Genomic DNA, 13,337 nt, shown 5'->3' on the forward strand with positions numbered 1-13,337 from the left:
CTGGTTTATTTTATTTAGGTGCTTAGGGAACACACTGAAGAACAGAGATCAAAAGAATTTTGCTCATCATTCAATCTAATCCCCTTACTTCAAAGATAAAGAAACTGGTGTCAAGAAAACTGATACAGCTTATCCAAGTTTGCACAGCTGCTTAGTGGCAAAGATAGACTTAGAACATAAATCTCATGACTCCTGGGCCAGGACTCCTTCCCCCAAACCATACTGCTCCCAATTTCCCTGTCCATTTCGTATTTTAAAATATTGACTATTCTCCTTTGAGTGAATATAGACCTTCGAAAAAATTTTGTGTCAAGATGGAATTTTCCTCATCCTTACCCCTTGCCTTTTCTCCTCTCCTCAACCTTGTGGGATCTTTGGGAGAATTTAAAAAGAGATTATTTTTCTTTTTTCTTTTTGCTACACTTAATAAGAGTCAGAGACAGGAGATAGCCAATATAAGCAAGATTTATTTGTCTTGTAGATGCTGCAGTTTGAAGCATCTGAAAGACAGAAAGGTTTTAAGGTCTGCTAAGACTTCCAGCTTGGAAGCCAGTTCACTTAGGTAGGATCTTGAGGACAAGGCAGAGAATAATAACGCACCAAGGGGATACTAGAGGCGGAGTCATGGAAGCAGAACATGGAAGCAGAGAGAAAGAAGGGAACTGGCTACCCATTCAAGGAGAACCTTGTATGGACTGATAGGAGAGCTGGGGCTCCATCCTTTAGGCCACGTGATTAGGTGATTGGCAACTGGAAAGAATCTCTTTCTGGTAGTAGGCTCTAGGTGTACAGTTACGAACCTAATGTAAGAGTTACATTGAAAATTTAGGCACATTGGCAAGTGTGGGTTTTAATAATACTGCTGAATCCTGTCCCACCCCAGCTAATCTGGGCATTCCCAAAATAGGACTTACTATTGCTGTGTCAAGCTGTCCCATCGGGCATCTGCTTAGGAAGGGTGTGGAGAACTGTACAGGGTACATAACTGGAGCGATGCTTGGGGACTTCCTTTCTTTTTTCTCAGTCCATCCCCGCCTGCTGACTTCTAGACCATTTCACCTTATCTGAGCATAAAATACTTTAAAGGTTGTAGCTTTTGGTATTAAACAGATCCAAATTCTAATCTCAACTCATTCCTTCCTAGTTGCGGACAAAGTTTAACTACACAAATCTCAATTTTCTCATTTCTAACATGACATTATTAATATATGCTTTATAGGGTTGTTGTGAGAATTACATAATATGGGTAACTGTATGGTGGCTACTCAAGATGGCTGTTCTCTTGCTCTCTGTACATCTCCTGCTGAACCAGTTCCTACTTCACCTACACCCTACACACATGACTATCCCATCTTCTTAATCACGGGGCATAATCAGTAACTACCAAAGTGCTTGCCCCCTGCCTGAGCCTCTGGTTTCCCCGGTAACTGATAAGCCAACCTGACATTAATTCCCTCTGTAAGTGGTAGCCTCCTTCTCCCCCAAGTAGTGACGATTTCTGCCTGCAGACATACATGGCGGGGTGTTGCTCTGGGAGTTTGCTTCAGACTGGTAAGATTCCATATCCAATAAGTCGTTGATGTCTCTACCTCCAGGCTCTTTCTTGGGTCTTGCAGCTGGGCAATTCCAGGGCTTCAGGCCTGCGGGGTACAGTCTAACGGTAACACATTTGCAACAGTGCTTGGCACACAATTGTCAGTAAATGGTGACTTACCTTTCTGGCATACTGAGGAGAGGAGGGACAGAGATGAACTCTGGCCAAGGGGAGGCGAGATGGGGGTTGGTGGGAAGGGCAGGAGTCTTCTTACCCTTGAGTGGAGGAGGGCTGGGAGATGATAGAGATGCCTGGTAGGAATAGAGTTGGCAAGAAGAAGGATGGATGGAGAGAGGAAAAGGATAGGCAAAAAGGATAAGGAGGAAAAAACAGACAAGAGCCCAGAAAAAAAGAGCCAAAAATGTCCATGAGCAGGTACAGGAGGTGCTTTTCATAGCCCCTCGCTACTGAAAATGACCTTGAACTGGCAGCATGGGCCTCCCCTAGCAGTTTGTTAGAAATGCAAACTTTCAGGCTCCTTCCCAGAACTTTTGAATCAGAATTCACATTTGAACAAGATCCCAGGTGATTCCTGTGTCGATTAAATCTGTTGATGTTGTTTTCATCTGCTGGGGGTTGAACAGATTCAAATCAACAGGAAGGCCCCTGGGGCTTTGGGTGATTTCCGCCCCCCCCCCCCCCGAATTTATCAGGAAGATTTCCCAATTGAATGAGTTGGGTCCAGGATCCAGGATGTGTCACTCCCCTTGGTGACACTCTGATCTGGAAAGAGTTTCTCCAAGTCAGAGCCAGGCTCTGAGGGATTCTCAGAATTTCTCAATCCGTATTGAAAGTATTAGGTGTGGAGGAACTAGGAAATGGAGTGGTTAACATTCTTTCTCTATGGAGGAAACAGAAAGAGAGTTAGGATTGTCTTTAGACACATCTGATCACCCAGGGAGGCACCCTGCCCTCCAGGCATTCTGCCACCTGCCCCTTCAGTGCCCAGTGCCCTTCCTTGCCCCTGAACAATGGAAGCACTTTTGTCTGTGCCCTGAATAGAAGGTCTTCCTCACAGGTGCCTGGGAAAGAACACTGGGCTCCTGCCCTCAGACAGCCACTTCCCTTCCCTCTTCACTGTTCCCTGCTCCTTGACATGTAATAGAGGCTTCATATTGTGATATCAGGTGCCCAGGAGTTTCCCAGTGCAGTGGGAACTAGCACTATTGCCTTCTGGTGACTATTCCTACCGGATTGCACCCCTAAGTCATCAATTAGGCAGCTGATGGCAATGAGAGAAGTTGCTGGCTATAAAATAAAGTGTTGCTCCACTTGCCGCATTAAAACAAGGGCAGCCTCTGCTCAGACCTGCCAGTTGTCAGGGCCCAGGGTGGCCAGATGCTCTTTATTCCAAGAAAACTAGAAGTCCAGACTTTGATGTTAAATTTTCTGATTTTAAAGGCTGACAGTGAATTCATTTTTTTTTTTAAACCCTGCTGCTCATCTGAGGGCTGGATGCTGCCTACAGGCTGCCAGTGTATGACGTCCTTCCTAAGTCTTTTAAGAGAGGAAAATTGAAATTTCCACCAGACTGGAAGTAGGCAAACGAGACACAGACTCTTGAATTGCCTCCTGCCCTGGTGATGCCTGCCTGACGAGGATGAAGATGCTGACTTACCTTTCTAGATGGACACAGTTTGAATGAAATATGGTTGTCATACCCTTTTCACCGCAACTAAAGACAAAAGTACAAAACATTCAATAAGTCACGTACTATGGTATGAGGTGAGCCTGTCATTAATGAGCTGATTAATCATTGTCAGCCTCTTGTCGTGTGCTGATACATGAGTAACGTATGTTCAGAGTATTAATTGCATCCCAGCTAGGATTCCTTTGAGGCTGTCACCTGAAGGACACCGTGACCACAGAGGTCCACCTCATGTTACTGCCTTTTGCAAAGCAATAATGGGGTGCACAGCCAGGTGTAATTTAAGCACATCGTCATACAGGCAGTGGGTGGTTATGGCTGCACTGCTGTAGCTGTATTGCTTTCAGCTTTAATGGGAATCTTTATTGAAACAGAAACCTAATTCCATTTAGGTTAATAATTTGCCCACTCAATCTTTCTTTCCAGAACCAGCCTGATCTTTAAACTTTCTGAGGGGAAACTGGTAGTGATTCCTCATTGCAGGTAGATCTTTCGTTAGATAAAGCAGGGTTAGGAAAGACTTACATTTTCACTCTGAGTCATTTTGATTGCTTTTTTTCATAGTGAAAGTATGGTAACTTTCTCTTATCTCTTAATGCAATGGTACTAAAATTGTGGTGTGTTTGTCTTCTCAGTGGACCAACCTGAAGTTCAGGAGTGGGATGAGCTTGTATTCAGGTATTGAACCAGGACTATAGCTATTCATCCCTACTCTATGCTTTTAATCAGCGCTCCCCAGGTGTGATTAATGGCAATGAAAATAATGTATGGGGGCTGAAAGGGGATTCTGAGAATATGACAGCCTGGATGCAATTTTCATCTTTCCGACTCCCAAACCCCAAGTTTCTTCCTCTCTGGAGGCACACAGCTGCTAATTCCTATGGGTGACTGGGTACGAGTGAGGCCTTGGGCTTTGGTGGGTTCCCAGCAGAGAGAATTGTGAGGTTCCTTCTCCCAGTGGGCCTAGAAAATAATGTCAAAGGCCAGGAGTGAAGAATGGAAAGCAGTCAATCCCAGGGAGAGGTGAACTTTTGGGACTAAAGTCAACAGAAGCCCTGTGTGACGGTGCTGGACTTCCCACTCAAGGAGCCAAGGAGATGCTGAATGGGGACTGGGTCCTCTACCCTTCAGCTGAAACAATGTGAGAAGTCTGGAGGGAGGGGGTTCCTGCAGCTCCTGTAAATCAGCCTGTGGGGACTGAGATCGCATCAGCTTCTGGCATCTGTGGGACTCCCATTACCTGGGACTCATAAACCATCATGTCCTAAGATCTAAAGAGCCCACACAGAAGAATACCATACCATTTAAAAGGGGTCAACAGCCAGAGAGACAAAGCAAAATACCTTCCCAGCAAGCTGAAGTTGTGAGAGGCATGTCTGATTAGGGGAGGGGCAGGAATCTATGCTTACATTGTCAGTAGCAACTGTTGGTGGGCAGAAAGGGAGGGAGAAAAAAGAGAGTCCAAAGTTCAAAGGAAGGATGGAAAGTAAAATGATTTTAAAGCTCTCATCTTACTGGAGTGAGGGGAAATCAGAAGAGAGGTGAAGCATCTCTGTGGGGAAATGATGCATATTGGTCAGGACAATGATACTTTGTTTTCAGAAAAATATATGCAAATTAAAAAACATCTACTTAAGCAGTTAGTCTCCCAGGTCACCTCTCTTGCCCCACACAGGATGAGTGGCCCTTTATTGCCTCCTGGCTGAAGACTGTCTGAGAGATTGAGCCAGGGGGATTCTGGACTCAAGGATGCCAGGCACACTGAGCAAGGAAATGATGCTGAAAATGGGGAATAGGAGGAAGATTAGTTACAGAAAGGTTGGATCCCTGGGCCCTGGCCTTCTGTGTTTCATCTCCCGGAACACTAGCAGCCATGGTTATCCCTCCCAGGAAAGGAGTTAGAGGTTCCCCTTCGGGGGCCTGACCAGCCCAGGGGAGAAGACCCACAGGTGTTGACAGTCAGCAGCCCCCAATGGAACAGACAGCGCTGCAGGGAAGCCCACCAGTCAGCAGATTCCACCCACACACTGGGCTCCTAAACTTCATCTAGTGTATCACTCTTAACTATGAGCAGACAACCAAGATGTGTGAGCAAATCTAGCGTGAAAGGCAGAGACCAAATAGGAAGAAAAAGAAATTTAGAAAAAGTATAGGTGACAGCAGAAAACTTAAAAAGCCTTCACTATCTCCAGAAAGAAAAGATATTGTGTTCAAGAAACAAAAGAAGCAATTAGAAAGAAACATTTAGAGAACAATTAATAGAGATCCATTTTTAATTGGAGATTAAAATTAGGATAGCAGAAAGGAACAATTCAAGAAAAGAATTAGAAGTGTTGTCAATGTTAGCACATAGAAGTACAGGACTCTCAGTTTCATTTGAATTTCAGATAAACAAATTTTTTTAGTATAAATATGTCCCAGTTTTAGTCCCAGACTTAGTTTGTCTGAAATTAAAATTCACCTGGGTATCTTATATTTTATCTAGTAACCCTAGTTGGAAGACAAATTTGAAATCTCCAAGAAAATAGAACAGAGAGAGAGTGGGAGAGAGGAAAAGAGAAGATAATACAGTTCAAAGATCAGCTGAAGAAGTCCAATATTTGGAATGATAAGGAGTTTTAGAAAAATAACAGAGAAAACAGAGGGAATAAATCATCTGGGAAATTTCCCAGAACTGATTGAGAGAGTCTATCCAGAGCCAAGCACAAGGATGAAAAATCTCTGAAAAAGCATATCACTGAGAAATTGCACAGCACTGAGGATGAAACAGTGAAAGATCAAGCCACACACAGAGGACCAGGAAGGATACTGGCAAAATTTTTCTACAGAAAATAATGGAGAAATGTCTTCTGATTTCTCAGAATATTTATTTCCAGTGTAGAATTCTACACTCCAACTGAACAGACCATCAAATCTGAAGGCAGAATAAAAATTCTCTTCCAGAAACTTCAAGATCTCAAAAAACTTCCACATAGCTTTCTCATTGGAGGATGTCCTCCATCAAAATGTGAGCATTAAACCAAGAAAGAAGATAAGGACCACAGGAGAGAGAGGCAGGAAGACCCTGAGATGATAAAAGAGAGAGATCCGAGGAAGGTGGCAGTTCAGCAAGCTTAGAGAATTATCAGTCCTGACTGGAGCAGGACAGAAGATTCCAGACGGGATATCTATTTGAAAAAGATTAGTTTTATAGAATAGCTGAGGTTTGGAAGTATTGAGATGAGATTTTAATTCTGTCAGAGTTTGGGTGTGAATTACTGATTGGTACACAGGAAAATTAAGAAAGGAAGAATGTGAGAAAGTGATTAACCCTAGAAAAAACCAAAGATGTACAAGAAGGAAATTTAATCATAGTTCATATCGTGACTTAGTTGGGAATAATATTTACATAGTCATAATAATGTAAATCAGTATTAGTTAACAAAAATATAACCACATGATGTGAAGAAGAGTGTGTTTGTATGTGTGAGTATGCCTGGCAGGCATGCACTTGCCTGGGGTTGTGTGTGTGTGTAGAGTTTGTGTAGGCAGGTAAAGAAGCTAAAACTCATACAATAGTTGAAAGACTCTACATGATATCAAAAACTAAAATATCAAGAAGTTGGAGGGAGGGCGTAGCTCAGTGGTAGAGCGCATACTTAGCATGCACAAGGTTCTGGGTTCAATCTCCAGTCCCTCCATTAGCTAATTATCTCCCCTGACTAAATAAATAAATAATAAAAGTAAGATAAAAGAAAGAAATAGCTGTATAAGTATGCCATTTAGACACAGAAAAGCAAATACCAGAGAAACAGATATAAAAGTTGTAAGTTGTTGTCTTCTAGAGAGTAGGAATTGAGGAGTAGGTAAGGGCAAAGGTGTGGACTGCTATTTTGTAAGTTTTATGGAACCATTTAACTCTTTAAAACTGTTTACCTTAATAAAAAATAAAGTTTAAACATTTGAAATGTAACCCATTTGATTTTACATGGAATCTAGCAATATATCCAAAGAACAGCATCCTTGACTAGGCAGGATTTATTCAAGGGTGAGTCAGTATCAGGAAATCTATCAACATAATCTATGAGAGCAACAAACTGAATTTAAAAAAAATGATCATATCAATAAAAATATTTTAAACATTTAGCAGCAAATTTGAAGAAAAATGATAAAGTTTATAAAAACTATAAAATATATTAAAGACTACCAAAAAATAAGAACAAATATTATCCTAAATGGCAAAAGGAAGATGGTAAGAGATTTGGTCTTGAGACCAAACTGAGAGGTAACAGCTCCTAGCATCATAAAGAACTTTTTTTTCCTGTGAAGTTGAGAATTTCAAACTCTGTCTTTCTTAGAGTCCCCAAAATGTGAAGGATCACCTGCATTAGAAGCACTTCTCTTAGGGTCCCAGGAGTCTACATTTCAAAAAAGAGGCCCAGGTAATTTTGTTTTGGATTAGCTTTGAGAACCGCTGCTTAGGCCAACAGAAGTTGCCAAAGGGTTCAAACTGAGACGCAACAAAATCAGATTTTCAACGACCTCCTTCCTTGTGTTCCCCCAACCCACCCATCCCCACGTCGTTATAGCAGACCAGGAGGGTTGTCACTCTAAGTCAACCACACTACTTCTTGTGGAGAAGTTGGGTCACATTGCCATTCAATGCCAGAAAACTTACTGGAAGTGGCCTTGGTTCCTGGAGCATCATGCTTTGTCTAATTCACAGTAAACAGCAAGATAACATCTTCCTGGGACTGGGAAATGAATAAATGCTGAGTCACGTCTGAAAATCTGAGTTGGTCTATCTTGGCTTTGAAAGCTTTGTTTTTAAAAAATTCCAATGACAAAACTTAAAATAGCTCTCAGAGGTGATCAGTGCCATTGCAGATACTGGAGGAAGTCATCTGGGCAGAGGGAGTCCTCCAGGTAGGTATCCAAGCCCAGCTGCTGCCGTTTTCATTCAGAACCCGGTGACAGCGGTAAAGCAGATGGGCCATCTCTGGAGATCTGGGAAGCAACAGCCCTAGAGAGCCACAGGGCATCTCAGGAAACTTAAACAGCAACAACGACAACAAATCATCTACAATGACAACAAATCGTCTATCTGATCAGGTGATTTCATGGAGAGCAAAGGAAATGACCGAGGGGACTTAGTGAAGCCTTCCCCAGCTGTGGGAGATGTTTTGAACAGGAACTCTAGGCAGTGGTTCTGAAACTGAGCATACATCAGAATCACCTGGAGGGCTTGCTCAACACGGATGGTTGAGTCCCATCCCAGAGTTTCTGATTCAGTAAATCTGGGTGCAGCTCGAGATTTGGCATTTCTAACAAGTTGCCATGTGCTGCTGCTGCTGCTCTTGGGGATGACACTTCAGAAACTACTGCCCTGTCGTGGGCGAAGGAAATCTGCTCGGCAACATCTTTTTTGCTCAGCCATGGCCCTGTGGACCCATTGAAGGAGAAAACTGGGGATGCCAGTGGGACAAATGCTGGGGCCACACCCAGAGATCCTCTTGAGGGCAAGGAACAGACATGTGCCTACTTGGCCAGATAATTATGCACCAATTTACATCAAATAAAGCACAATATCTGATGGGTGACCATGATTGCTATAGCCACCTTTATTAAGCACTATCTGTATGCCAGGCACTCCACAGACTTTTGATCTTCACAGCAGCCCTACGGCTCCCTCCATACTGACCTTGCCAGGCATGTCCCACCCAGGGCCTTGGCACAGGCTGGTCCCTTGGCCTGAAATTTGCTTCCCTCACTCAGCTCTCTCTTACTCTCCTTTCAGGTCTTTGTACAAACACCATCTTGTCAAAGAGGTCTTCCCTGGCCACCCCCACCCCTGCTCCAAAACTTCATTCCCCGCTTCATGGCTTTATTTTTCCTCCTGAGCAGTTACTACTAACATTCTATATGTTTTGCTTGTTTTGTTTATTATCTGCTTCCCTCATTAGCATGTAGGCACCAGGGCAGGGATTATGTCACTGTTGTTTCCCTAGAGCCTGAAACTGTCTGGTATGTAGTTAACAGTCCACAACTTACTGGCAAAATGAACAAATGAAACTTTCAGAGGGCCAAGCCTTACTTTGCAGGGACGTGCAGAATTTGGTAATGTGATGATTAGAGCCTGTCAAGTAAAAAGCATTCCCATCTGGCATAATCTCCTTAGTGCTGTTTAAATGTGAGGGAGGAAAATAAGTAGAAATGAGAAGAAAGGATGGGAACTGGGGAGGTAGGAGTGGCGGAAGGCTGGGCTGAGTAGAAGCCCACCTCGGCCTTGGGAGGGTGTTGCCCTTCAAGTCTCCTGCCAAGGGTGGCTATGGGCAGGTGGGTGTGTCCCTGGGGCTCTTCCTGGGGGAAGAAAACAGCTGCTGCTGTCAGCAAGCGAGGAACACCCTGCCCAGCCGTGTTGCTGGAAAGCAGGATTGGTTTCTGTAATGACACAGAGGGTTAGTTGAAAGAAAAAAGCTTTTCAAATAGCCCAACCAGCTGACCCTGGAGGAGACTAGAACTAGGTTTTCACCCAGAAGTGGCAGCTGGCGCAGCAACACCGTGGCACGGAAGATGCAGGATCAGGGAGAGGCCGGCCGAGAGCCAGCAACCAGACCCCTGAGGCCAAAGGAAGAATCTAGATTATGATTTAACTGCGTAAACAGACTCAGTTTGATTGGAAACACTCTCCGATAACCTCCATGCCATGCGGAAAATATGAAACATTTCCTCTCTTGGCACCTGTTTCTAGAGGACAGGCTGCGGTGTTGACTACTTTGTGATAATACATAAATTCAGTTCCTTAATGAACTCCAGGCAGAGTCCCCGAGCCCTGGCCAGCGGGGCTTGTCTCCTGTTTGAACGTGAAAAAGAGAAAGTGGCTGAACGGTTGAGTTGATAGCGCCGCGCACACCAGCAGGTGTGTGGGGCCTGCTGTGCAGCCCAGCACCCCAGGGAAGAAGAGGGAAAAAATAGAAAATAACGTGAAAGCCAACAAACAGACTTTATCCACAGCGATCAACTTGATTCAAGCAATTTAATTCCACAAACAGTAGTTGGGGGATTCTACTCAGAGTGGAAAATCCTTCTCTAAGTAAAAGCCGAAAGCGTGATAGTGATGACCGGGTCCCCAGTGTTAAAAGTCCTCAAATTATCTGGGAGGTAATTTGGCAAACCTGACTTCCTGTCTCCAGCAAGAGAGCGTGGAGGACCTACTGTGGATGCAGAGTAAAGACTGCAAGGGTCCCACCGCTATCAGTGGGGATGCTGAGAGGCGGTAAGCTGAGGGGAGCCAGAGGGAGAGCTCTGAGGCTGAGGGCTTGGTCTAGGGAGTGGAACTGCTGATAGAGGTTGTTTAGTAAAGGGCTCCAAGGTTAAACACATGGGAACACATCAGGTGAAACAGTTAAACCGGCCTCTTTGCTGTATTCTTCTGTAGCTAATGTGCACTGGGCATCTATGAGAGAAAGGACCACAGAATAGAGTGTTTCTTGAATATTTGACCCTACAAGCCTTTTTTCAAAGAACCCACATAAGAATAAAACTGCTGTACATCCATGTGTCCCCTGCGTCTGTGCGGGGAAAGAAGGCTCTGGCTACATGTGCTGTTTATAAACAGATTCTACTGGACTAGCAGAGAAAGACTTGTCGCCACTCTACTAGTGAGTTCTTGAAATGGATGTTAAATTCCTTCAAGACTCTAAGCCTGACTGTGACAGTGACCTGGAGAGGATGCCTCCCTCCAGATGGGAGAGCTCCAGCTAGGCCTTTCCTGGATACACTCTCGCCCTGCAAAGCTTTGAACCAGACTTGCCATCAGAGTTTGTTTGTTTGTTTTTTCTTAAAGTGCTGTTTGCAACTTACCAAACTGATTTTATCAATCTCTAAAGCATTGCAATTTGAAAAATACTAAATTCAATCTAAACGTAAGCATATTAAAAGACTTATACCTCTTCTTCCAAAGAATTCCATGCCCATTATCTCGTGGGGTAAAGAGGGCAGGAGAGGCCTTTGGGCCAGGTTTTTTCTTCAGGAAAGGTAGCTTCTTCCTAACAGTGTCTTTGTGCAATACAAGCTCTTGACTAGGCCCTGCTTTTGGAAAAGAACAGGGAAATCTGTGGTCAAAACTGTTATTAAAACAAAGCTTTCAAACTTTACCTGTGATTCTGGGTTCTAATGGTGAGCTGGGAACAGTTCACAGCTGTTCTCCATATTCGTTCTAATTGAGATCACAGGCGAGCACCTAGATAAGGGGAAAGACCTGGGTTCGATCTACACTTCTGGTGAGGCTCCGAGGCAGGCACAGGGTAGGCAGTCTTCCCTAAAGATGCCGTTCCCTCCCTTCGCCTCCTATTTAGTGTCTTAATGCCACTTCCTTGACACAGAGCCAGGCTCTCCGCTGAGGGAAAAACGGACCTAAGGAATCTGACCTAACTCCGGACCCCAGATGGCCTCCTGGTGCCTCAAGAAAGGTAAGTAAGATTAGTGATTTTAACAGATTTTCTTGCTACTTTTCTGTCATATCAGAAAGGCCTGAGTCTTAAGGGACCCCCAGGGTGCGGTTCCCCAGGTGAGCCAGCATCTCCTCCCCACTTTTGGTGCACAAAATGCGCAAAACAAAAAAATTTTTTAAACTAACAATTGAATGTGATATTTTGCAAAGTACGATGGTTTTCCAAAGTTTAATTTCGAGTCATCGAGAAAATATTTGTGTTCTCAGTTTTCCTTTTCTATTCTCTTCTCTTCTTGATTCGCTTGATTTCCTTCTGAGCATTTTGGCTGTGGCGTTCCTCACGATATTGTCCCTTGGAGTCATAGCTGAACTATAAAATACAATTTTGTTGTTTGGAAAATTAAAAAGAAAAATAGAAGTGCAGTAATGGGGCCTGAGGAGCAGCGGGAGAGAGGTGGGATGGTGGCGGGGGCTGAGGAGAAACTGTAGCCTAGGCGGAACGGCAAATGCATCACTGGAATTTCAAGACTGAAAAGAAGTGGATTTTACTGTGCCAAATCGGTTTAACCATTCAAATGATTGTTGCTCCCCTGGTGTTGGTAAAAACATACGAAACAAAAGGAGCCGGATTCACATGGACTTGAAACCAGGAGGGTACCCACAAAGTCTGCTTTGGTTTTGCCCAGCGTTATGAATCCTAACATACCGATTCTACTGTCTGCAGAAACTAGACGGCAGAGCCGGGTGATCAAGAGGGGGCTGCCACTGACTCACTGTGTGACCTTGGGCAAGTCATTTGACCTTCCAAGCCTCAGTTTCCTCCTTTATAAGTGGGCATCATTCTTAATTGTACTTACCATTTAGGACTGTTGTCAGTATTTAATGAATTAATGAATGAGAAATTACTAAAAAGTCTGTCATATGGTAAATGCTCAATAAATTTTGTTATAAAATTCTGTGCAAATAGAGATACTGCAAGTAAACCAAGATTGAGTTTTTGGCAGAGTTCCACTGAAAGCCAGGTGAGAGAAGGCGGGCAAGGGGAAAATTGTTGTAGGCATTTTGCACAGCAGATTTCAATCAGGAGCCATTTGCTCTTCGGGAGCCATTTTCAGTCTGAAGTTTTTTTTGTTTTTTTTTTAATTGAAGTATAGTCAGTCTACAATGTTGTGTCAGTTTCTAGTGGGACAGTAGTTTGGTGTAGCCATTATGGAAATTCCTTAAAAAACTAAAAATAGACTTACCCTATGGTCCAGCAGTCCTACTCCAGGGCATATATCCAGAGGGAACTCTAATTCTAAAAGACACACGCACCCCAATGTTCACAGCAGCACTATTTACAATAGCCAAGACATAGAAACGACCTAAATCTCCATCAACAGAGGACTGGATAAAGAGGTTGTAGTTTATTTATACAACTGAATACCACTCAGCCATTAAAAAAAGAATAAAATAATGCCATTTGCAGCAACATGAATGGATGTGGAGATCGTCATTCTAAGTGAAGCAAGCCAGAAAGGGAAAGAAAAAATGTCATAGGATAGCCTGGAGGTACTTCTGGTTGTCACACGGGTGTGTGTGGGGAGGAGGGGGTGCTACTGGCATCGAGTGTGTAGATCCCAGGGATGCTGTTCAACCTCCTACATTGCACAGGATGGCCCCCA

At 43.8% G+C, this 13,337-nt stretch overlaps 1 long non-coding RNA gene across 1 annotated transcript in view; it reads left to right on the plus strand.

Annotated features, from left to right (window-relative positions):
- LOC141578478 (uncharacterized) overlaps nt 1–12,580 on the plus strand; it is a 38,310-nt gene extending 25,730 nt beyond the window's left edge. Inside the window, exons 3-4 of the long non-coding RNA XR_012508863.1 lie at nt 11,606–11,692; nt 12,398–12,580. This is a non-coding gene — a long non-coding RNA (uncharacterized LOC141578478). The remainder of the gene's footprint in view (nt 1–11,605; nt 11,693–12,397) is intronic.
- The last annotated feature ends 757 nt before the right edge of the window (nt 12,581–13,337 follow it).

The sequence above is a fragment of the Camelus bactrianus genome, chromosome 8 (genome assembly GCF_048773025.1).
Source record: "Camelus bactrianus isolate YW-2024 breed Bactrian camel chromosome 8, ASM4877302v1, whole genome shotgun sequence".
NCBI classification, from domain to species: domain Eukaryota; kingdom Metazoa; phylum Chordata; class Mammalia; order Artiodactyla; family Camelidae; genus Camelus; species Camelus bactrianus.